Genomic DNA, 24,450 nt, shown 5'->3' with positions numbered 1-24,450 from the left:
ACAGGCCCCACTCACCACAGCCCCTCGGGGGGCTCCCTGGGCATCTGGCCCCCTCCCCAAGGAAGACCCCCCCCCCATAACAGGAAGGCCCCTGCCCTCCTCCCTCCCTCCAGAACAGCCTTGGTGATGGGGACCTGTCCCTTCCTCATGCTGTCTGTGGGGGCCCGTCTGTACCCCGGCTCACCTTTCTGCACCTGCTGGTTCCGCCCTGCCCCCCAGAAGCGCCCCGACCCTTCCCAGGGATGTGCCGGCCACCGAGTCTCCTCGCTGCGGACAAGACGCCCCCAGCGCCTCTCTGCAGGATGCTGTTCTGGACCCTTCCTCCGACATGGCCTCGCCCTCTGTAGCCTCGGTCTGGGAGGGCCCCACGCGCGGTCGAGGGCCACTGAGGCCCCACCCCTGACACAGGCCCTGCCTTTCCCGGACCACATTCTCCAGGGAGTCCTGGGCTCAGGGTGGGGACACTGACGTGTCCAGGACCCCTGGACGTAAGCCCCCCTGGAGAGGGTGTCGGTGACCGGCCCGAGGGCAGACTCCGGCTGCCCCTTCCCTCCGGGGCACAGCCTGGACCGCTTTCTGGAACAGCCCCCGTGGGCCTGGGGAACGCGTGGGCTCAGGTGGGCCGGATTCAGGCTGGGGAATCCTAAAGTGGTTGACTGCCCGGTGTGTTTAAAATAGTCATTTTGCTCTTAACTCAGAAGGGCAACCACCGAAAAAGGGTTCCAGCAGCTTCGCCCGCAGCACTAACGTGTGTAATTAAAGTCAGCCTGGGCTTGCGAGGGGGCATCTCGGCGCTGCAGACCCTGCCCGGCACCGAAAGGAATGGGGGCCCCTCGGCCAGGACTCCGCGGCCCCCTGCGTCCCCGCTGCCATTCAGGCCACCTCACCAGGGACGGGCAGCCCCGTTCTGGGCACTCGGTGACTCAGACACGGAGATCGTGGGGGAGGGGGGCCCGGGGACACATCGGTGAGCCCCGGCACGGTGTGGACGCGCCGGGCCCTCCCGCCGGAGGCCAGGCTGCCCAGGGAACCAGCCCCTGCTGCAGGGGGCACCCGGGGACAGTGGCTGTGCCAGGGCCAGGGGCTGTGGGGGCAACGCCAGGCGGCGGTCCTGGGGCCCCGTCCTGCTCCGCCCGAGCGCGGACCTCGTCAGAGCCCCACCTCTGAGCCTCAGGCTCGTCTACGAAGTGGGAAAGCCGTGGAGGGTCAGGTTTCAGCCTCGCACTGGACACGTTGCAAAGAAACAGACCAGAAACGCACATGGTGACTGTCACCTCTTAGCTGGACAGTAAGGTGCAGGTGGGGGGGGGGGGCCACACAGAGATGGTGACAGGACACTGTTGTGCTGTCCCTGTGTGGAAAGCGGCCAGCCTAAGCAGAGGGTCCCAGAGGCAGCACAGCTGCCCCCAGAGCCCGTCTCGAAGCGGGTCCCCCCGCCCTGGGCGCCGGACGGAAGGGGGAGCTCGGCCGGGCGGCCAGGGGTGCGGAGGGGGGGCTCCCGCGTCCGCGGGCAGTGCGGCCTCCGGGGCCCCTTAGGGTGGGCGTCCCGGCTGGGACCCACCGCCCGGACTGGCCACCCGCCACCTGCTCTTGTCCGCTGCCCCCAAAGCCAGGCCCGGACCCCACGGGGCAGCCGTGGTGCCGACCCAAACAGCTCGTGGCCCTGGGTGGCCCGATGGGTGCAGGGTGGCTGGGAGGGCAGCCGGCCGGGGTCACATCAGCGTGCAGACCGCACGGACGACACCGGCTGCCTAGGGGAGACCGGGAGGAAGCGGGCGCGTTCTCCCGTGGCCCGTCCTCCCCACCGGAGCCACCGTGAGCGGGAGACACGGACCCCGCTCGACCGCCCCTCCCCTGCGGCTCCCTGCCGGGGTCCGGTCCCACGCCACCCACCTGCTCTCCGGGCACCCTCTGCCTCGGCCGTGCTGGCATCTCCCTGCTCCCACAAGCTGGTTTTGCGGTTCATGGGCACTTATGACAAAATTGAGGTGCCATTCATACAACGTTAATTCGTTAACACCTCTCAGTGCTGTGCTGCCACCACCTCCATCTGGTTCCAGAACATTCTTGTTGCCCCAAAGGAAGCCCGTACCTACCGGCTGCCACTCCGTGTCCCCCTCCCCCCAGCCCCCCCTGCCCCGGCACCCACCCGTCTACTTCCTGTCTCTGGATTTGCCTGTTCCGGGTGATGAAATCATGCAACACGCGATCTCTGTGTCTGGCTCCTTTCGCTCAGCATCATCTTTTCGAGGCTCGTCCACGTCGTGGCCAGGGTCAGTGCTCGGCTCCTCTTTGAGGGTGAGGACCGCTCCCCGGCGTGGGTTCCCGTGGGCGTCCCAGGGCAGGGTGGCTCGGCCGCCCCGGACTCAGGCCGGGCTCCGGCTCTTTGGGGAGTTGAGATAAGAGCCGGCGTTGGCCAGGCACCGAGTCAGGAGGGGCAGAAGCTCACGGAGTCCACGCTGCACTGGGAGGCAGGTCCCGTCACCGACCCCCTTGGGCAGGACTCAGCCCAGCGTCTGGCCCTGGGGCCCAGGTTCTTGCTCCAGGCCCAGCCGGATGAGAGAAGGACCGTGTCCTGGGGCTGCTGGTGGGGGACACGTAGCTGATGCCCCGACCGCTCCCCAGAGCTCAGGCCAAGCCCAGCGAGATGGGGGCTGGGGGCCCGAGCCGCTCTGAGCACATGGGGCCGGGCTGCCAGGGTCACACCTGCCCAAAGGGGTGCCCGGCCCGCGGGGCCGGGGAACAGGGCGACACGCACATGCGCACCTGCCCGGAACAGCCCTCCCGCCCACACCGGACGGGGCAGGGCTGACGCTGCAGGGAAGATCGGCCTCCCGGCACAGAAGGCAGGTGCACAGGGCGATGCTCACGGCCGGAGGAAGTTCCTACAGACACACTTCCTCCCTCCCTCCCATTATCAGTCCGTGGTTCATCCATCCTTCTGTCCATCCTCCACTGGTTGACCTGTCCAGCCACCCACCCGACCCGTTATCCATCCGTCCACCTGTCCATCCCAACTCCCCGCCTGTCCACCGACCCCCAACTCTCATCCATGCATCTATCTGCCTGTCTGCCCATGTGTCTGTCTGTCTGTCCACCCAGCCTTTCATCCACTGGTCTGACGTCTGTTAGGGTCAAGCATTGTGGGGGTCACGTAGTTCAGCACGAGGGCGGCCAACGTGGAGAGCCTGGGCCAGCAGTGCCCACAGGGAGCAGGGCCCAGCCCTTGGGAGTCTACGGAGAAGGCGGGGGGACCGCAGGCCCCCTGAGAGCCAGGGTGCGGATACTGGCTGGGGACCCAGGGACAGGGGCGTGGCCCCGCACAACCGAGATGGGCTGGGTGGGGCCTGCGCCCCACTCTGTGTGCACGCACACACACGCTCCCCCCCCCCCGGGCCACGGGGACACGCCTGGCACCCCCGGGTCCAGGCTCTGAGACGTCACCACACCTGCCCTCCCAGGGTTGGTCCCCTGGGCTGGATCCCAGCCACGCCGGCCGGAGGACAGCAGCCCAGGAGCCCCCTGTGGTCCCCCCCCACCCCCTGCCTCCCTGCAGAGATGTCCCCACGTGGCCGGAAGCCGGGGGGCTGGGCCAGCTGTAAATGACAGGGTGCGGCTGGGCCTGTCATGCTTCTTTTTTTGTTAAAGTTCAAGTCTGTTGGACTGTGCTGAGCATGAGGCTTGGTCTAAAATAAACCCGGAGGTGCGTCAGTGTGTGGGCCGGCTCCGCGGCGGGTGGGGGGTGGGGGCCGGGGGCCACCTGCTGCTGTGTGGCCCCGGGACCGTCACCTCCTGGGAGCCCGAGGGCAGAGGAGCGGGCCCCGGGCTCGGAGGCCGCGTCTGGAGGGCTTGGGGACCCGCTGCCTGGCGTCGGGTGGCCACCCTCAGTTTTCCCCACGAGCGCTGGGAGTCAGGCATCCCCGATGTGGCTCCGACTTCTTGTGCCAGGGAACTGTTGGTGGGGGGGGAGCGGTGGCGGGGGGGGACTGTGGGGGCGGAACAAAGCAGAGGAGTGTTCTCCCCCCGGGAGACAAACGCAGTGTTTCCGGAGCGCCTTCGAGTGTCGAGTGGTAGGTTCTGCACTGAAGCCCAGGTAGAAGAGGGGCTCCCCGGTGAGGCCGGGGGGGCTGCAGCCCAGCGAGAAGAGGGGCTCCCCGGTGAGGCTGCGGATGGGGAGGGGGCTGCGGCCGGCTGCTCATTGTCTTCTCCGCTTCTTCCCCACCGGCTCCCAGGCCCGGGGCTTCCAGCTTCTGGTTTGAAGGTATCTGTCCCCCAGGGGCCTAGAGTGGCAGGACGGCCAGGACCCTGGCTGGTAGCTGCCCTCCCTTCTCCCGTCCCACCGCAATCCTGATGCCGTTTGGCGCAGCAACACCCCCAGGTTCTAAAATGAATAATTTCCTGGCTTCTCTTGAAACCGTGGGGGGATGCATAGTATGGTCCTAGCCAATGGGACGCAGGTGCAGATCTGCTGGGAATTTCCAGGAAAGTTTGGCTTTTCTAATATAGGTGCCAATCTGCCACTTCCTTTGGCCTTCTTGCCTGGAATGTGGATGCTGACAGCTGGAACGCCAGCAGCCGTCTTGTGACAGCGAGGTGATGGCCAAGAGAATTTAAGCTCTCGTGTCCTTGACCTGTTGAATCAATGCCTTCAACTCTCCACCTTCCGATTTAAAGACCGAATAACCTCCAAGTTGTTTCAAAGCTGCTGTTTACTTTGGTTGTCTTTACTCCCTGATTGATAAACTTGGGAAAGAGTCGTCCAACTCAGAGGTTCCGGGTTCCCATGCCCGTGGGTGCTGCTCTGTTGTATCATTATGGCCACAGCTCTCATGAGAAGTCAGAAGGATCGATCAGTGACAGACCCCAGCTCTTTGGGAAGGCTGGGTCCTCCTCTCCTCTCCTCAGCTGAGAGAAAAAACCCCACCCTCCAGGACAGGACCGACCGCTCTCCACACCTCTCTCCTGAGGGCCCTGTGCGGGCACAGTTCCCTTCTCCGCGGCCCCCAGCATGTGGCTGGCCCCGGGCACGTCACGCCGAACACATCTGCTGAGCGGGTGCCGGCTGGCCCAGGGGGTCCCGCCTGCAGCTTGGTACAGGGGACACGCACCTAAGAGGTGCGTCCGGGCGGCCTGGGGACAGGGGAGGTGAGGAAGACACAGAGGGCGGGAGGAGGGTGGCCGGGCAGCGGGGCAGAGGCACCGGTGAGTCGTGTGCTGGAAAGCCGGAGACGGAGGGAGGGAGCAGTGAGGGCTGTGGGAGGCTGCTGGCCAGACCGGGACGGTTCCGGGGCAGAGAGACGGCAGAGTGGGTGAGGAGGGGCCCCAGGAGGGAGAGGGGAGCTAGGATGATTGCAGTCGTCCAGGGTCCAGGGGAGGAAAGTGGTGTCGGCTTCTGAGCCCGGATCTCTCCTCCCCCAGCCGGCAGAGTGTGCCCCACCTGTTCCCTGAGCGCCCCTCCCTCCAGGGGAGCCCCTGTGGGGGTCTGGTCTCCCGACGACACCCAGAATTTAGGCCTGATGGACCAAGGAGGGCTCGGTGTCCCGCCGAAAGCCATGTCCGTGCCCGAACCCTAGACACCTGTGAATGTGACCGTATTTGGAAGGATGGTCTTTGCAGATGTAACTAAGATAAGGATCTCAAGATGCGATGACCCTGGATTTAGGGCGGGCCTGGGGTCCCAAGACAGGTGCCCCTGAGACAGCGGAGGGGAGAACGCACGGAGCGGGGAGGCCACGTGAAGGCAGAGGCAGAGACCAGAGGGATGCGGCCAGCAGCCAGGAACGCAGGCCTGGAGCCCCCGACGAGGCGGGTAGGAGCCTCGGGAGGGGGGGCGGGGCGCGGCCCTGCTCACACCCTGATTTCAGCCCCGTGATAACTGCGTTGGGACTTGCGGCTTCCAGAACCACGGGAGAATAAATTCGTGTCGTTCCAAGCCCCCTGGCTAGTGGTGCTTTGCGGCGGCCACCCCGGAACACGCACACACTCCTGCTGATGCTGCGTGGCCGGCCTTGCCTCCGTCCCCAGGGGCGCCTTGGTGGCAGGGACCGGGTGGGTGCAGGGCTGGGCGGCCGTCCTCGGCCCTGCGCCCAGGAGCCACTGCTCGGGGCACCCAGGTCGGTCACCTGCCCGGCTGGACCGTGCGTTTACAGGTAGACGGGGGGCTCCGGGACCCCCTGACAGGGTGTCCAAAAATTGGACTGCGTGAAACCCAACCCCCACTCAGCCACCTGGTCCTGGTCCAGCATCAGGAGAGCAGGGTCCACGAATGTGGGAGAGTGGGGGGGGGGGCGCACCACCCACACACGGCCCACCGGCCCCACGGGGCCCCTGGGTACGTGCACCCTCCAGACGTCCTCTATTCCTTCCCTGGGCAGCTCGGTGGTTACCTGAGCTTCGTCCCGAGGGGCTGAGCCCAGGACGCCAAGGGGAGCAAAGCCGCCCACCGGGGCCCCTTCTGGATGGCACGTGGGGCCTCTGTGCCAGGCTCAGGATGGGGCAAAGGGAGAGTGGCTTCTGGGGGAGCCGTCCTGGCCCTGAGCCGATGCTAAGGAGGTGGCTCCCTGCTGTCCTCTAAGATGATCAGTGCCCTGGCCTTGGTCAGTGCTGAGTCGGGACAGAAAGAGGAAGCTGGGGGACTTTCCTTTTCGTTAAAAACATTTTAAGTTTATTTATTTTGGGAGAGAGAGGGAGAGGGAGACAGGGGAGGGGCAGAGAGCGAGGGAGCGAGAATCCCGAGCGGGCCCTGTGCTGTCAGCACAGAGCCCAACGTGGGGCTTGATCTCACGAACTGCGAGACCATTCAAGGGTTGGACGCTTAACTGACTGAGCCACCCAGGCGCCCCCGGGGTGACATTTCTAGAGCCAGAAACAAATGGGGAAGCGGGAAGCCAGGTCACTTGTGTTCCGGGGACAACGGAAGGGCCCCTTGGGGATGAGACCAGATGGCCCTGAGTCAGAACAAGCCCCCTGGGCACAGCCAGCCTCCAGGGAAAAGCCCAACTCTGGAGCAGAAAGGCAGAGCTCACGACGGGGACACGAGTGGCCACGTGTCCGAGCGTGGGGACCACCCTGGGCGCCGGCTCAGGGCCCCCCGCCCCCCGCAGAGAATCACTGGTCCATAGGTCCAGAGGAGCCCGTCGGCGAGGAAGTTCCCGAGCCAGCCAGCTGGTGCCACAAAAGCCCTGAGCTGGCAGGACAGGCCCGTCTCGTCCTCGGGGCCCGTGCCCCCTTGTTCTACACCCAGTGCTGACGGCGTGGCTCACGGGGAGGACAGCGCCACCCAGGGCACACCTGAGGGCTCGGAGCACAGAACGTGGGACCACAGCGCCCGCCGGAGCCCTGACCCCGTAGGCCGGTTTCCCGTGGGGGGTCCGGGCTTCCCGCGGCCACGTCCTCGGCCACCGTCACGAAACACACAGAAACGTGCCGTCTCGGTCTGCAGGCCGGGCGTCCCAAATCAAGGTGCCGGCAGAGCTGGCTCCTGCTGGGGGCCAAGGCGGAGTCTGTTCCGGGCCCTCCCCCCGCTTCTGGCGGTTTGCTGACCATCTGCGGGGCCCCTCCCCCCATCTCTGCTCCCACGTTCACACGGTGTCTCCCTGCCTGCCCGCCTGGGTCCAAGCTCCCTTTTTTACAGGAACACCGGTCACCGGACCGAGGCCCCCCCCCCCCACCCCGGGAAGACCCCATCTTAACCACTCACATCTGTGGAGACCCTAATTCCAAATAAGGTCACGTTCTGAGGCCCGGAGGGGTTAGGACTTCGATGTACGAATTCGGGGGGACGTAATTCAGCTCACAAGAGTGAGGAGGCAGACAGGCTCGTCTCCCAGGCCTCCCTGCGAGGGCGGGCGGGTCTCGTCCGTCTTGGCGAGGACGAGAGTGAGGCCAGCCAGGGGGTCCCGGGGGAGGAACGGAGTCGGGGCCCATCCTGCCGCTTCCAGACCGAGCACCGCACCCTCTTCTGCGAGGTCAGGGCGAGCAGGACGATGCCGATCCGAACGCCCCGTTACAGGGCCGCGGTGCGCCCACGTGAGAACCCGGGCGAGGTGCCCACCGCGGTGTCCGGCGTGCGTCCGGCGGCCGGGAGCCGTGGCCTCGTGATTGGTACCAGGAGGAAAAGCAAACACGGCGGAGACGTCCAGACGTTCTGGGTCACCCCTCCGGAGGCACCTCGGGGCCGGCCCGGTGATCTTTTCTTTTGAGTGGCGGCAAAGGGCGTGTAACACAGAATGGACCGCTCCCGCCACGTTCGGATGCGTCGCTCTGTGGCGTTACGTACGTCCACGTGGCGGTGAGACAGAAATCCAGGGCGGTCCCTCTTCCCAGACTGAAGCCCCGTGAACGTCAGCGCACACGCCCTCCCCCCGCCGTGGCGCCCACCGTCCTGCTCTCTGTCCACGTGTGACTCCCGTCGGGCCCTCGCGGAAGCGGGAGGGTGCGGCACGCGTCCCCGCGTGTCTGGCCCGTGTCCCTCAGCGTCGCGCCTTCGGGTCCGTCCTGCTGCAGCAGGTGCGAGCATCCCCTTCCTTTTAAGGGCCGAGTACTGTTCCACCGCGTGGACCGACCGCATTTTGTTTGGTGCCCGCCCGCCCACCATCGGGGTTCCTCTTCATCCGAGGGCATCTCTCTCTCCACTCAGCCGGACCGCAGCCTCCGCGTCTCCTGCTCCATCGGCCGAGGGCGAAGGGCACGATCGCCACCCTCTCGTCCCAGACCGACCGTCCTCGGCTTCGTAAGAAACAAAACCCGAAAGCGGGCGGGTGGGAGGCTGAGGAGGTCGGCCTGGCGGCTCCACAGGGCGCCCTCCCGACCCGGCCAGCTCTGCGCTCCAGGGGGCGGGCGGTGGGCCTGGGTCAGCTGACGCCCGGTTCGGCAGGGCGCGGCGGGCTAGGCCCGAGAGGCGCCCCGGGCTGGCGGGCGCTGACGGCCGGAGCGAGGCTCTGGGACCGGTTTGTAGTCCCAGGCGGTGGTTTTCGGCGGGTGATCGTGCCTTCACCCCAGAGCCATGGAGCAAGGTCTGGAGGCATTTTGGTTGTCACAGCTGGACCGACCTCCCACGGTGCGCCCGAGCCCCACAAGGGGGGACGGTCTGGCCCCAGCCGTCACTGTGCCGAGGGCGGCCTCGGCGGGAGGGACCGGCAGTGAGGACAGGCTGTCGTGCGCCCTGCCGACGGTGCCTAGAAGGGATTTACCGCCCAGGACCCATCCAGCTCCTCTGCGGAAGGGCCACTGAGTCCCCGGGTGCGTCACAGCGGCCTGCCGGGCGATTCTGAGCGCCGACCGTATGCCTCGTCTGAGGGGAGAGGCGGGGGCGGGGAGATGACGAACCCCGCTAGGCAGGGAGTTGAACGGTGGTCTGCTAAAGGGTATGTCTGCGTCCTAAGCCCTGTGACCCGCGGCTGTGACCTTATCTGGAAATGGGGTCTTCGCGGATGCGGTAACGTTCAAGATCTCACGATGAGCTCGTCCTGGATGACCTGGGGGGGCCCTATTCACCTGACAGGTAGGAGAAGACACACGGGGAGGAGCCGTGTGAGGACACACGAGCCTTCGGGGGTCAGAGGGAGCGAGGCCGGGTCCTCCTGCAGAGCCTCTGGAGGGGGCTGGGCCCCGCGGACGCCTTGATCTCACAGTCGGCCTGGCTCCAGAGCTGGGAGAGAAGAAGCTCCTGTTGTCTGAAGCGCCCGGCTGGGGGCCCCGCGTGGCAGCGAGCAGCTCCGGAGGCTGGCGCAGTCGGCACTCAGCCCTGCCTCCGGGGCCTCGGTCCCGCAGGGCTCCCGACCCTCACGGCCCCGTCAGCGTGCGGACCGCGCTCTGGGTGCCGGGGGAGCCGAGACGTTGACCGGGCTTCCCCGGGAGCGCCCGAGGATGGCCGGCCAATCCATTCCGGTAACGGGTGCCAGGCTGGCGGACGGGACGGGGGGGTGGTGGGGGGCTGGCGGGCGACCAGAACCCACGACCGTCCCAGCGGGGTGCCGGCTGGCCGACTATTAGTTCAGAGGGCACCCTGTTTGGGAAAGGCACCAGAGAGCCACGTGCCCAGTTTGGTGTCGACGGAAGGCGACTGGCCAGCAAGTGTCTGTTTGGCCAGACAGCTCCCTGAAAGGGCAAGAAACAAGCCCGTCGGGAGATCTGGCCTCGCCACCCACCCCTCTGCACCTCTACCAGGCGTGGGGTGCCCAGGTTCAAACCCCTGCTCCCCACGGCCAGCAGAGAGGCCGTGATACAGTCCCACGCCTCGGTGTCCTCATCTGTAACACGGGGCGATCCCAGTCCCCCGCTCAGAGCTGCATGACAGTAAAAGGGGCCCCCGAAGGTGGGCTTCTCACTTGCGGGACCTTCCTGTGCCAACTGGTAACGACTGTGTTTGTTATGGTCTGAACGTTCGTGACCCCCTCCTCCAAATTCTGATGTTCCAGCCTGACCCCCAGTGGGATGGTATTCGGGGGTGGGGCCTTTGGGAGGTAGGGAGGGTCAGGTGAGGTCATGGGGGAGCGGTCCCCGCCTGACGGGACTGGCGCCCTTGCACGAAGAGACACCGGAGAGCTGGCTCTCTCTGTGCCACACGGGCGCACAGCCAGAGGCGGCCGTCTGCGAGCCAGGAGGGGCCCTCGGCAGAGCAAGGGCAGGGGGGAGCCCCTGGGTCAGGGCGGTCCTGGGACCGGGAGCAGGGCCACCACTCTGCAGTGGCTTGGCTGTTGCTTTCAATGGGAGAGAAAAGCAGGTAGGAAGCCCCGCCATCCGCCCCCATGACCTGGAGTCCTGTCTCACCGCCACGGGGAAGGGCAATGTCGACCTGCCCTTAGCTTGTCGGGCAACAAAGGAGTGAATGCGTCAGGGGCCACCCCAAGACCCTGCCCGGATTCTGAGTCAAGAAGGGACCCCGCAAGGTGAGGGGAGCTTGTGGCACCCCCACGGGCGAGTCTCCGGCTCGGGCTCCGTCCAGGAGCCCTTCGGGGACGGCGACCTTCAGAGCCAATGGACGCCAAGGAGAGCAAAGTCAGGGGCGCCGCAGAGGCGGTGGGGCCGGGGGCTTGCCCAGGGCAAGCAGAGCCCGAGTGCACGCCCCTGGACCGTACTGGTTCTCGGTGGGTGACCACGGCCCCTGCACGGCGGCCACATCTCTTTCCGCCTGAGACATGCATGGATGCGGCTTCCGCAGCTGCTGAGCGCACTGTCTGAGCCACTGGTCTGGCTGGTCTAGGTCCGCCCGGCGTGGCCAGTCAGCTTCCGTAGGTGCGCGTCTCCTCCTCATGAGCTGGCGAGCCCGCTGCCCGACCCCCACTGGTGCGTCGGGTGGTCCGGCCTCCGCTTGCCCGCAGCCTCCGCTCGCTGCCCCTCTCCTGTGAGGGCATCTACCTTAAGCTCACCGCAGGAACCGGAGTCCGACCTCCGTGCCTCAGTTTCCCCACCTGAGCACAGCCTAGCGACTGGGTTGACTTCTCAGGGCTGTCGGTGTGATTAGATGGGGTCGCGCTTGTACCCCGTTAGCACGGTGCCTGGCACGTGATAGGTGCTCAATAAACAGTGAGCATTTGTTGTTCTGTGTGTGCGTGTGTGTGTGTGCGTGTGTGTTTGACAGCAAGTATGTCATTCCAACACCGACTCTCCGGTCTCCCACGCCAGCTGGGGGTCCCACAGTCCGTTCTGGTCGGCGCGGACCCATGCGGCGGGGGGCTCGGTCCTGCGTGACGGCTCCTCTCCATTTGTGCCATCCAAAGTCCAGGCCACGCGTACTGTGACCCACCCTGCCCGGCTATGAACCGGGGGTTCCCATGATCTCCTTTTCCAGTTGGGTAATTTGCTAGGACATCTCACAAAACTCAGGAAAGTGCTTTCCTTATGCTCATCACTTTATTATCAAGGGTACGGCTCTGGAGCTGCCCGACGGAAGAGACGCGAGGGGCGGAGTAGGGGGGCGCCGGATCTCCTCGCGCCTCTGCGGGTCCTCCAACCCCAATCTCTCCCGGCCCCGCTGTCCGGATCACCGGACTCCCTTCCCCCTTGCCAGCTCCCGCTGGGGGGTGGGTACGGGGGCGGGGCTGACAGCTCTGACCCTCTCATCGTAAGATCCCTTCTTACTCCGGTCTCATCGTAAGATCCCTTCTTACGCCGGTGGCCACCCATCCTGAAGCTGTCTTGGGTCCCCCGTGAGCCATCTCACTGGCGAACAAGAGACAGTAAGTTCCAAGGGGTTTAGGGACTCAGGGCCAGGAGCTGATGCTTATTAACAGCCTATTTATTTGTATTTATCATGCCACGGCTCTCGGCTGCCCCGATGCCCTGCTCGCTGCGGCCTTTCCTCTAGCACGAGGCCCTCCCTGCACTCCTTCGGGGGGCGTGCGGACCTTGCGGGCCCAGGACCTCGGCGGTGGGCTTGCTGCCCTGCTTGCACGCGGTGTGCACGCTCCCACCCGCCCTGGGCTTCTCCCCGCGCCCTCTAGCTGCCGACCTTCTGGGCGGAATCCCACCCCTGCCCGTTCTACGCCCACCACTGGCACGTGGGCCTGGCTGGAGCGGGTGTCTGAGAATTACCCTTACTTCTCAGGCTTCAGGGAGGGCCGGAGCCACTTGGAAAAGAAAAATAACTCTCGGTTTGCAGAACTGACTTGAAAGACTGAGTGCTTGTTCTAGGTAGCTGGTTTCTGAGCGCAATTTCCTCTGCGGCAGGGATCCTGGGTCCCCGTGATGCTGGAAGCCCACGATCACATGCAAATAGTTCAGAAGCTGCGGTCAAGTCCCTGGAAACCCAGGTCCGAGCTCCGTGGTGTCAGAGTGAAGACAAATTCATTATCAGCTCAGGCCAGAGCTGGAAATGCCGGTGCCTCCTGCCAGGGTGCCCCCTGCAGCGCGGCCGGCGGGAGCCTCCTCGGGGCCCGATCCCGGGAGCCCCGTGTGCGCCATCCCTGGTCAGATGTTCCTGGACCCCCGTCCTCTCGGGCAACCCTCCCTCCAGCGGATGGTGGCGGGGGGGGGGGTGCCCTCACCACCCGGGCTTCCCGTCTGAAATCGCTGCTCCAGATTTTCACATAAAACGACAATCTTCCTGAACAAAGCCTTAGATGCAGATAGGGTCACACAACCATTTCTAGCAATGGGTTGCCAAACCTCCCTTCCTCCTGGGACCACCCCTCATTCCAGGTCTGTGTGTGGGGGGGTTCTGCTTCCTGGACCCCCGGCCTGTGTCCTGCCTCCTTCCTTCCGCCCACTTCCCTGGCCTTGCTCTCCTGGCTGCCGAACCCCCCTCTCACGACAGCACTTGGTGGGGCCGGGGGGTGGGGTGGCTGGGCACCAGGAGGCTGTCCTTGGGTCCTGCTTTGGAAGCCCACTCTTTGCAATGCCCGTTTGCACATGTGTCCCTGTCCCTGAGGGAGGGCACCGAGTCTCAGGCAGGTCGTCGAGGGCTCGGGGTGTGGTCTGCAGGGGAGGCTTGTGTGTGCTGGGCAATCAGGGGTCACTGTGGGTTGAACGGTGCTCCCCTAAAAGGATGTGTCCACATTCTAACTCCTGGAACCTGTGAATGTGACCTTATTTGGAAACAGGGTCTCTGCAGACGTGATTCAGTTAAGCCGGGGTCATCAGGAAAAGCCCTAATCCAATGATGTGTCTCTTCTAAAACGGGGAGATCTGGACCCACCTCCAGGGGAGGGGCCGTGAAGACAGAGGCGGAGCCAGGAGGGACACGGCCACCAGCCCAGGGGCGCCTGGAGCTCCAGAAGCTGAAGGCGGCAGGAGGACCCTCCCCTCGCACCTTCAAGGGAGCACAGCCCTGCCCACGCCTTGATTTTGGACTTCCGGCCTCCAGGCCGTGGGAGAACAAATTTGTGTGTTAGCCACACAGTGGGTGGCGCTCTGAGGCGGCCGCCCCAGGAAGCAAACCCCAGGTGCCTCCGTGCACCAAGAGACGGCCCGACGTGCTAACACCCACACCTGCCCGCAGGGGTCGGGGGCCACGGTCTGGCTTACGGAACTTCTCGGCCCAGGCTTCAGACCAGCGAGCCCTCAAGGGGCCCCGACGCGGTTTAGGGCCTCGACACACACACAGGTGGGGCAGGCACGGCGGCTCTGGGGGGAGTGGCCGGGGAACGCCAGAGCCCCGCTCCTTCCTGCTACTTTCTTCGGCTTCGCACACCAAGCCCGCCATCGTGCGCACCCCCTCCGTGGGTACAGCCTAACACTGGGCACCTGATGGCCCAGGACGGCACCCCAGCGGGGATGCGTCTGCAGACACAGGAGCCCCGATCCACCCCTCAGCCACCTCCTGATGGCGCCTGCAGATTATATCCGTGAGACCGTACTGGCCGTCTGTCTGCCCACCGAGACCCCGGAACACAGGTCCACAAAATCGCAAACAGGAAGATACAAGAGTATCATCTGCCCCCAGCGGCATTCACGCCGTCACTCGCCCGAGTGGAGGCTCACGCGACGGGCAGCCAAGGGTGGAAATGCTGGCTGTGTTTAGAGGAAGGACCCAGCAAGGCGTAGAGAAAACGGGCATCAGTGACCGGAAAGGCAGCGTTTGCCAAAGGCTAAGGATCCCCCCGTCCTTCCCGCCTGTGGTGGCCACGAGCCGCTGCGCGGAGCCACCTGCTCTGGCCCACCCTCCCTGCGTGAGAGGGTCTCGGGCCTCCCTTAGTCGAAATGGCACGGGGTGGGGGTTCTAGGAGGGGCTAATGTGTTCCCAGAAGCACCACTAGGAGGGGCCGTGTGGCCTGGCTGCGGGGTCGGGGGGGCGGGGCTGGGCTGGCTGCTCCATCGCCCCTCCCCGAGAGGGACCCCAGCCCAGCAGCGGGGTCCCTGTGTGGCTGTCCAGGGCCCAGCGTGGCTGCGGGACAGCGCTGAGCATTTGAGGAGGCCTTGCTGGTGTCGCAGAGACCCCGTGGCCCCGGAGAATCCCGGGGAAAGAGGCCCCACAAGGAAGACTGGCTCCGGGGACCCTCGGGGCAAGCCCAGCAGGTGCAGAAAAGCACACCTCCTTCTGTCCTGGGCACCTGGGTCGACTCGGGCGCTCGGACGCCGGCCTGAACCCTGGAGGGGCTACAAACGCGAGTCCTGGCACCTGTGCCCCCATGACCCACCCCCATCGGTCAGGGACGTCGTAGGCAGGACCCGGAAGGGTGGGGGTGCCTGGGAACATCTGTGGACAGTGAAGGAGAGAGGGATCAGCCACTCAGTGCCATAAGCACATGCGTGTGGACACCAGTCCATGTGCCACAGGACCCTGGGAAGGGTGATGCGGTCTGGGAGGGTCCCAGAGGGCCTGGGGTGGGTGGAGGAGAGGCCTCGAAAGCCAGCTCCCCTTCCTGCCCCCACCCTCCCAGACCTCGGTCTCCGAGGACGTTCACTGTGTCTCCAAATACCTCGCTTCCCGGGGGGCTCAGCCCTCCCCTCCCGAGGCCGCCTGCCTCTGCCTTCGTTGATGTTCTCAAGGGCATGGACCCCACATCCCCACTCGGCTCCCTAAGCAGGAGTCTGGTTCACACCCACTCATATGGTCATCCTCAGCCTCTCCCACCCCCACCAGATGGCCAGGCCGACCCTGAAGAACGCAGGTCGGCGGCGGGAGGTTGGCATGGCCTCCTGTCTTAAATTTGTGGACGCCATTCCCGAAGACTCATAATCCACCCAGCTGTTGTACCTGACTTTGGTCTGAAACATCCGGGTGATAGGATAGGAATCGTGTCTCCACAGTGTAACTCTCCCCACCTTTATCATTTGGGTACCAAAGACCATGGTTTTGGCCCCGTTGCTTGGGTTCCATATATGTTATTATTTTTTTTACACTGACTCGGGGTTTTCCGCACTCAATACCCTCCCCAAAGCCCAGCAGGAATAGAGCCACGGTTTTATGACCATGCGATAAAGTGAACCCGTGCCATCAGAGTGGAGACGTGGACCCTTCCCTCCCTGCATCACCTGTGAGCCACAGGGGCACGTGGCCCCTACTGGGGACATGTCACCTTCTGTCTTCCACCCGACCCCTGGCGTGGCGGAACTCTGAATTCTCCCGCTGAAAGCGTGAACACATAGGAACACTGGCCTGGGGCCCCTGAGTCGGTGCTGCCTGGAGGCTGGAGGCCGGCGGGGCGACCCTGAGGGACCCCCCACCCACTCGCCACACTTGTGCTGTGCACCTTCCCAGCTTAAGACACGGAGGGGTACCGAGGGTGCGTGGGCTTCTTCCCTCCCAGGGTCTGCGCGCTTTCCTGGGGACGGCATGCAAACCTGAAGAGCACCGAGATACTCCCACGTGGCTTCTGAGCTCGCAGGTAGCCACTAGAAGCCCAATGAAAGGGAGACTGCAGGGGGTCCTTGAGGAGGCGGGCCTTGACTTTGGTTTTGAAGGATAACATGACCAGGATATGTGAGGGTGGGAGGGCAAAGATGGGGCAGTGACGGGGACACTGAGGGCCTTTCAAGGGCACGGTCTTTCTGGCCGGGAAAGACGCACAGACAAGGGGGCAGTGAGCTGGCCCTTCCAGGGAGGAGGGGATCCAGTAGAACCCGCTGGGAGCTTCTCTGGCCCGGGCCAGGCCGCAGGAGGTCTGCCCCGGGTTCTGGCCCAGGGGAGCCCTGAGAAGGCATCACGGATCGGCCGGTCTCCCAGCCGAGAGCACGTGTGGGCCCCTCCTGGAGGGAGCGTGGGTTGAGGCTCAGGCTTTAACACCAAGCTTGGGAGATTTATAGCTCCATTTAGCTCATACATGTCCCACATCACGACGAGTAATTTACTGAGTGCTTTAACTCAAAGCCAACAACTGAAAAATTAATCCCCAAAGCAAACGATTAACTCTCAAAGGGGATGGGATGCCTCATTTCTGCGGCACCGGCCCCCAGGCTCTCATCCGGAAGGCTGCTTGCTACTTTCCACCCGGTCCCACGTGGGGAGAGGCTGAGCTTGGGCAGACAGTGGGTCACCTTGGGCTCATCCTGCTGTTAATTAAACGTGTGGCCCAAAGGTCCTCTCCTGGAGCAGTGCCCAGAGAACGGACGCCCCGTAATGTAATATGCGCAGGGCCAGCCCAGTCCAGCGGGAATGCAGCGTTTCTCCAACACACGAGGGTGTTCGTGCAGACGGTGAGCTGGGGTCTATCTGACCTCTCCTTGGACTCAGTTCCAACAATCTCTGTGTGAGTTCGCTCTGGCAGCACAACACAGTCCCATAGTCGGGGCTCGCACCACAGGATGCGTTGTCTCCCGGTCCTGGAGGCCGGAGCCCGAGGTCCAGGCGTGGGTGGGGCCGGGTCCTCCTGAGGCCTCTCTCCTTGTGTGTGGACGGACGTCCTCTCCCAGTGGCCCCACGGGGTCGTCACTCCGCGCATGTCTGAGTTCTAATCCCCTCTTCTTACAAGGACCCCGTGCACTCTGGATCGGACCCTCCCCTAGTGACCTCACTTTCCCTTAATCACCTCCTCCAAGGCCCCATCTCCAGATGGCCTCAGATCACATTCTGAGCTGGTAGGGGTCAAGACTCCAGCATACGAATTCTGGGGACCCAACTCAGCCCATGACAGTCTCCAACAATACGTTCCCTTCCCAGCTGCTGGCCCAGACTCCTCTCCTGACTCGTTGTTGGCGGAGGTCATGCCCACGTGACGGGTGGTGAGGGGCAGGGAGCCAGGGTCAGAACCCCAGATGCTCCAGTCCTTCTGCAAATGACTCTGTAATCTTTGACAAGACCCCTATCTGGGGAAGCGAGAGGGTTGACCTGGGCTCTCAAAGGTCCCCTTTACCTGTACACTCTTGGGTTTCAAGTGATTAGGTGGGTTACGTGGGGTTCAAAGTCAGGATGTGTGATACATCCCTACGTTCCTTCAGCCGGCTTCCAGAACCAATGCCCCTAACGAATGAGAGCTCAGTCCCACGGGAAGTTCCCTCTCTTCCAGGCAAAGTCCCGAGAAATGGCAGCTGGCTTCCGGGGGGCAATTCGGGGTCCTGGGCGCTGCCCTTTACAACATGGAGCTTACGGGTTTGGGCTCATCTACATCCAGGCGCAGGGTGGATGGAGGGTGCGGAGGTGGCTCGTGGGGGTTTAGAACAGGCCACCCTCCCATTCCGTGGCCAGAGCTCAGGCACACGCGCGAGCCTGCGTGCAGGGCACGGGCACCGGGGCCGTGGTGTCGAGCTGCGTGCCGTACAAGAGGCTGCGAGCCCGTGTGTGGTAGGGAAGTCGTAGCTTGAGTCAAGGGAAGGACAGCCCGAAACAGCGCGGGTGGCCATTGAGAGGTTGCCCACTGGCTGCAGTTAGTGCCCGGTGTGGGTGACAGCTGCAAAATGACTGCTCTGGGGTGGAGGCAGATGACAGCGGTGGCCCGTGCTTGTGTGCCAGGAACTCCCGGGTCCACAGGCACCTCCCCATAGGTGCACGAGGAGGAGAAAACGCCAAGTCTCCATCCCCCCGTGACGTCCTCCTGATTAGACACCCACCTCCCCAACCTGCCAGCCGCTGCTGGGCATCTCACACTCTTCCCGGGACCTCGTCCCCGGCGGCGTCCGGAGGGAGTCCTCCCCACGCAGGCTCCAAGGTCATGGTAACTACTGTGCGGATCCACAGAAGGTTCTGGAGCCCCTTCCCTTCTGTACTCTCTGGATGACGGGTTCCCTGAGACTCCCACTCTTGGCTGTAAGACCTTCGGCTGTAAGTGCCCGATCGGACTTTATTCTGAGACTTTCTATTTTGGAACAGTTTTAGGTTTACAGACAGAAAAATTGAGCGGATACTCCAGCAAATTCCCACACACCCCTTCCCTCCTATTATCCACACCTTGCGCTGACTGGCGTGTTACGTTTGCCACAGGTGATGAGCCAATCCTGATTATGTTCTCATGAACTGAAGCCCACAGGGCTCACGCTTCACGTACTTTCTACAGGTTTTGCCACGTATCCGACATTACAGTGGCACACGACAGTTTCACTGCCCTAAAACTGCCCCGTGCTCCACCTGTCCAGCCCTCTCCCCCCGCCACCCCCGCCCTGACAACCACGGATCTTTTTACCGTCTCCACGGTTTTGCCCTTCCCAGAATGTCATATAGTTGGGATCCTCGCTCGTTCAGATTGGCTTCCTTCACAAAGCAGTATGCATTTGTGGGTTCCTCTTACGTGGGTCTTTCTGTGGCCTGCAGGCTCATTTCCTTTTATAGCCGCATAATATTGAGTTGAATGGATGGACCACAGTTTGTTCGAGGGTGCTTCCACGTTTTGGCAATGATGAATAAAGCCGTTATAGACACGCATGTGGGACCTGATCATGTTTTGACAAAGCCACGACCATAAACATCTTGGCACCTGCTGCTATGACTCATGAGGACCTAACAGCTTCCATATCTCAAGGGCTCATTACATTACCAGGCATCACACCAAAAGCTTTACTCATCACTCTCCGTTTACCGAGTGCCTCCTGCATGCAGGTCTGTCCCTGGGGTTGGGGACAGAGCCACCGACTGGTCTCAGGCTTGTGTGAATTACAGACAAAAAGCACACAAACATACTACCATATAGTAGTAAGTCTCCAATTAAGGGTTAAACCCAGGCCCGTCCACCCTGAAGTCCCTGCTGCTAAGCCTGAAAGGAGAGGCTGAGAGCCTAGGGGCTCCACGTGGATACTTCTGGAAGCATGTTCCATGGCGGAGCAGAGACGAAGGAGCCCGGGGTCCAGTGAGCAGCCCTGGCTTCGAGGCCGGACGTGGTGCCAGGAGGCCCCTCAAGCTCTACACAGAGAGGCCAGGCCGGTAGCACGGAGGGTGAGGGCAGGCTCACGGTTTTCACGCTCACGCCCCCGAGACCCCGCGCTTGGCCACCCCGCTCTCATAGCCCCTAAAGACAAGCAGAAGGCCCCACTCGGCCCGGCTCTCCTGGAGCAGAGGCCCTCCCCGGTGCTGAGATCCCCAGCGACTCCGAGGGGGCCGAGCCAGACGAGGGGGCCGAGTCCCGGTCTGAGTCACTGCTACTATTTGAACGTTTTCCCCCTTCAAAATGACAGTCTTGGCGAGTATCTTAAATGCCAGTGGAGAATAAATGCCACCAGAAAGTCTGACTATCCTTCGTCTTTTAAGCACAGAAACCGAAATGCCACCTGGAACAAGGCGAAAGCGGGAGGGGAACCCTGGGTCCACTCCCTCTGGCACTCACTGTGGGGGCGCGGCTGTCGGCCAAGCGTAGACTCCTCACCGCACACCTGGGCTGGCGGCTCGGTGCCACGGGCTCCCCCCGTGAGCCGGCATCAGGCTCGCCCTGTACACGTGCCCAGCCCCGCACAGTGGGTGCCTGTCACCGCCACAGAGATGCTGGCTGGGCCGGCGTTCAGGGCTCAGCCTCGAGCTGGACGGCCTGGGTGCAGATCCCAGCCCTCCACCTTCAGCTGCGCAACCTTAACCAAATGACTTACCCTCCCTGTGCCTTGGTCGCCTCATCTGTAACAGGTGGACGTGTCAGTGCCCCCCTCGAGGGATGCGGGGTGGCTCCACGAGAACATTCCAGAAAGAATGTAGCCCACGGCTCTGACCCCTGGAGACCTCTGAAGATCTGCTGAGAGAGAGGCTCTGTGCCAGGCACGGGGCAACCGAGCCAAACGGGACACGGCTCGTCTACCACTGTCCCGAGAAAGAGCTGAACAGAGAGACACGAGATCAACAAGGAGGCACCTGGTTTCGTGGAGGACGTGAGAAGAAACTGACACAGACACACAACCCCTCCACCAAACTTGGCCTCCTCGGTGCGTCTGTCCCTCTCGTGTTTTTCCCTTAAATTTAAAGGGCTCTATCTTTTGAATCAGTTTAAGTTTATTATTTTGAGAGCAAGAGAGACAAGGGAGCAGGCAGGGGAGAGGCAGAGAGAGAGAGAGAACCCCAAGCAGGCTCTGCACGGCCAGCTCTGAGCCTGACATGGGGCTTGAACTTGCACACCACTGCGAGACCACGACCTGAGCCGAGATCGAGAGTTTGGACGCTTAACCGACCGAGCCACCCAGGCGCTCCTTTAAATCAGTGTTAAGTTCACAGAAAGAGTACAAAGTAAGAGCTCCCGCACACGGCACCTCTTTTTCTTACGCCGAGAGTAATGCGTTCGGCCGCTGCTCTGCTTGTGGCTCTTTTCGCTTAGAGCCATTTGCTTGGCAGTCGTCCCCTCGCAGGACACCAGGGCCGCCTCGTCTTTGCAACAGCTCCACTGCACAGCCCTGCGTGGACACTCTGTGTCTTATTGGACTGACGCCCTCCTGGGGCTGCGTGGGTGGTTTCCACGAGCTTCCACCTGGGCCAGCAGAACTGGAGGGGACAGTCCCGGAGGTGCAGAGGCGGGGGCAAAGGGTACTGGCATTTAGTGCCTTAGTAGGAAGTGATGAGTTTCCTCCGGGAAAGACGTGCCAGCTCGACGTCTCCCCAAAATGGAAGAGAGCGCCCCTTGCCCACCCCACTGCTGCCCAAACAACAGACAGGTGTGACAGAGAAAGAGCCTTGAGGCAGAATGGCCGTCCTTGGGCCACTCCCATGCTGGGGTTGCCGACCAAGTGGACTGGAACGGACAGCATCCCCGTGGAGACCACTGCCCCCACTCCCTTGTAATTCTGCGTAACAGCAACAGACCACCGTGAGCAGAAAAATCTAAATGCCTTTACGATATCTTAAAAAAGTATGAAAAAGTTAGGGATAAATTTGGCAAAAGACGGGGGAGACCTGTACAGGGGAAACCTCAAAACACCGTTGAGAGATGCAGACGAGCCAACGCAACGGAGAGATTCCCTGTGGCTTTGCAGCAGATGCTCCGTGATGGCTGGGTACAGCTGTCCACGCTCCTCAGTGGACGGGCTCAGTGTGATCCCGGCAGGCTCTTTATAGAAAATGACGAGCTGACTGCTAAATTCATATGGAAATGCAAGCTCCCTTGGATAGCCAAAAGGTATTTTGTAAACATTTTATGTATTTATTTATTTTAGAGAGAGAGCATGTGTGAAAGGGGGAGGGGGCAGAGAGAGAGAGAGAGAGAGAGAGAGAGAATCTTTGATTTTTTTAAAGTTTATTTATTCAGAGAGAACACGAGTGGGGGAGGGGGAGAGGGAGAGAGAATCCCAAGCTGCCAAGCTGTCTCTGGGTTGGCAGTGTAGAGCCTGATGCAGGGCTCGAACTCACAAACCATGAGGTCGTGACCTGAGCTGAACCAAGAGTCAGACGCTTAAGTGGTTGAGCTACCCGAGGGCCCCGAGAGAAAGAATCTTAAGCAGGCTCGATGCTACATGTGGAGCCTGATGGGGGGCTCGATCCCACAACCGCGGGATCATGACCTGAGCTGAAATCAAGAGTTGGGTGTTCAACCAACTGAGCCATCCAGGAGCCCCCAAAAAGTTTTTGGAAAAGAAGAACAAAACTGGAGGACTGACCCGATCTATTTCAAGACTTATTTTGAAGACACCGTAATCAAGACAGTCGATGATGGAACAGAAGAGACAGCTCAGAACCAGACCTGCGTGCATATGTGAACAGCTGGTTTCTGACAGACACAAAGGGAATATGCTGGAGAAAGGATTGGTAGCGATGTCCTGGCTCTCATTTCTGCTATGGGAGGTTGTGCCCGCCACTCCCCCCTTTTATTCCCAGATAAGCTTGGCTAGAAGTTTATCAATTTTACTGCTGTTTTCAAAGAACCGGCTTTAGGTGTCATTATATCCCCAACTATTGTTCTATTTTCTATTTCATCGATTGCTGTGATCTTCACCATTTCCCTTTTTCTCCTTATGTTGGGTTTAATTTGCTCTTTTTCTTCTAGCTTCTGAGTGGAAGCTGAGGTCACTGATTTGAGCACTTTCTTTTCTAATGGAGGCATTCAGTCCTATGAATTTCCCTTAAGGACTACTTTTGTGGTGCCCTACACACGGTGGGTTGTGTTTTCATTTTCATTCAACTCAAACACTACCTAATTTCCCATTTGATTCTTACTTTGACCCGTGAATTACTTAGAGCAGCATTATTTAGTTTATAAGCATTTGGGGGGATTTTCCTGAGATCTTTCTCTTATCGGTTCCTAATACAATTCTACTAGGGAACAAATTTGTATGACTTGAATACTTTTGAGTTTATTGACACCTGTTTTATGACCCAGAGTACGGTTTATCTCGAGGACTGTTCCAAGTGCTTTCGAAAAGAAAGCACAGAGTTCTATAGATGTCAATTAGGCCAAATTGGTTGAGAGCGTTGTTCCAATTTCCTACATCCTTACTGATTTTCTGTGTGCTCGCTCTATTGGCTATTGAAATAGCTGATTATAATTGTGGATCTATTTCTCTTTACAGGTCTACCAATTTTTGCTTCATGTATTTTGAAGCTCTGTTATGAGATGCGTACACGTTTATGGTTCTTATGTCCTTCTACAGAATGGACTCTTTTATCATTACGAAATTACATTCTTAAACTCTGCTAACATTATTATTATTTTTTTTTTTTTTGAGGTGGGGTGCTGTGGGAGTTGCCAACCTCAGGTCCAAAAACCCTTCACAGTTAAGGCACTTACTTATAGAAAGCAAGCACCTTCCCAACCTCATTTTTTACATGTGCACTTGTCTATCCTTTCAGTAATCAAAGGGGGAACAGGCAGAGTGGGACTTCCAGGCATCCTGCAAAGCAGGCAGGTCACCTTAGGGATGACCTTTACCCACTCAAAAATTCGTCTCACATCAGCCGTGAGGATTTAGGTGTCACCCCAAATCATTGTGTTCCTTACTCATAAGTTTAAGGTATTCTGTTAACATCCTTTATTATGAAACCTGCTTTGATACTAATATGCCCACTAAAGTTTTCTTTTGGCTTTCTTTTCTTTTGGTATAGCCTTACCACACTCTTGCTTTTTAACATACCTGTGTCTTAATAGTTAAGGTGTGCCCCTTGGAGGTGTCCTGCTTGTCATCTAACCTGATAATTCTGCCTTTTACCTGGGGCGTGTTTGCACCATTTACGTTTAATGTGATTATTGATATGGTTAGGGTTAACTTCAATCTTCTATTTTTTATTTGCCCCATATGTATTTTGTCTCCCTTTCTTTCCCTCTTTTCCTACCTTCTTTTGGGCTGAATATTTTTATGATTCCATTTTATCTCCTGTGTCACCTTATTAGCGATAATTTTTTGTTTGGTTACTTTAGCAGTGGCCCTACATATTACCTTTCCCTGTGTCATAAGCCCCAAACTACATTGTTATTATTTCTGTTTAAAGCCAATGACTTTTATTTCTTAAAAAATTTTTTAAGCCAATGACTTTTAAAGGGATTTAAATAGTAAGCACATTTCTTTACATAGTCTTGCTGTTGCCATTTCTGGTGCCTTCCTTCCTCTGAGTATTTCCATCCAGTGTCATTCTCCTTGTACCTGAAGGAAGTCCTTCGTTCCATGTTTCTTAAAGTGCAGGCCGCCAGTGATGAAGCCTTTTAGCTTTTGCGGTTTTTAGAAGTCTTTGTTTTACCTTTGTTT

General features: G+C 60.8%; 1 protein-coding gene and 1 non-coding gene across 8 annotated transcripts in view; both read right to left on the bottom strand.

The window, feature by feature from the left end:
* Window positions 1–24,450, bottom strand: part of SHANK2 (SH3 and multiple ankyrin repeat domains 2) — a 493,595-nt gene that overhangs the window by 43,604 nt on the left and 425,541 nt on the right. The gene's annotated exons all lie outside the window — the stretch shown is intronic.
* Window positions 23,576–23,725, bottom strand: LOC132662689 (U12 minor spliceosomal RNA). Its single transcript, XR_009602691.1, has one exon. It is a non-coding gene; the product is annotated as a U12 minor spliceosomal RNA (small nuclear RNA).

Source organism: Panthera onca, chromosome D1, assembly GCF_046562875.1.
Source record: "Panthera onca isolate mPanOnc1 chromosome D1, mPanOnc1 haplotype 2, whole genome shotgun sequence".
In the NCBI taxonomy this organism is placed as follows: domain Eukaryota; kingdom Metazoa; phylum Chordata; class Mammalia; order Carnivora; family Felidae; genus Panthera; species Panthera onca.
This window is presented reverse-complemented; position numbering and strand designations above follow the sequence as displayed.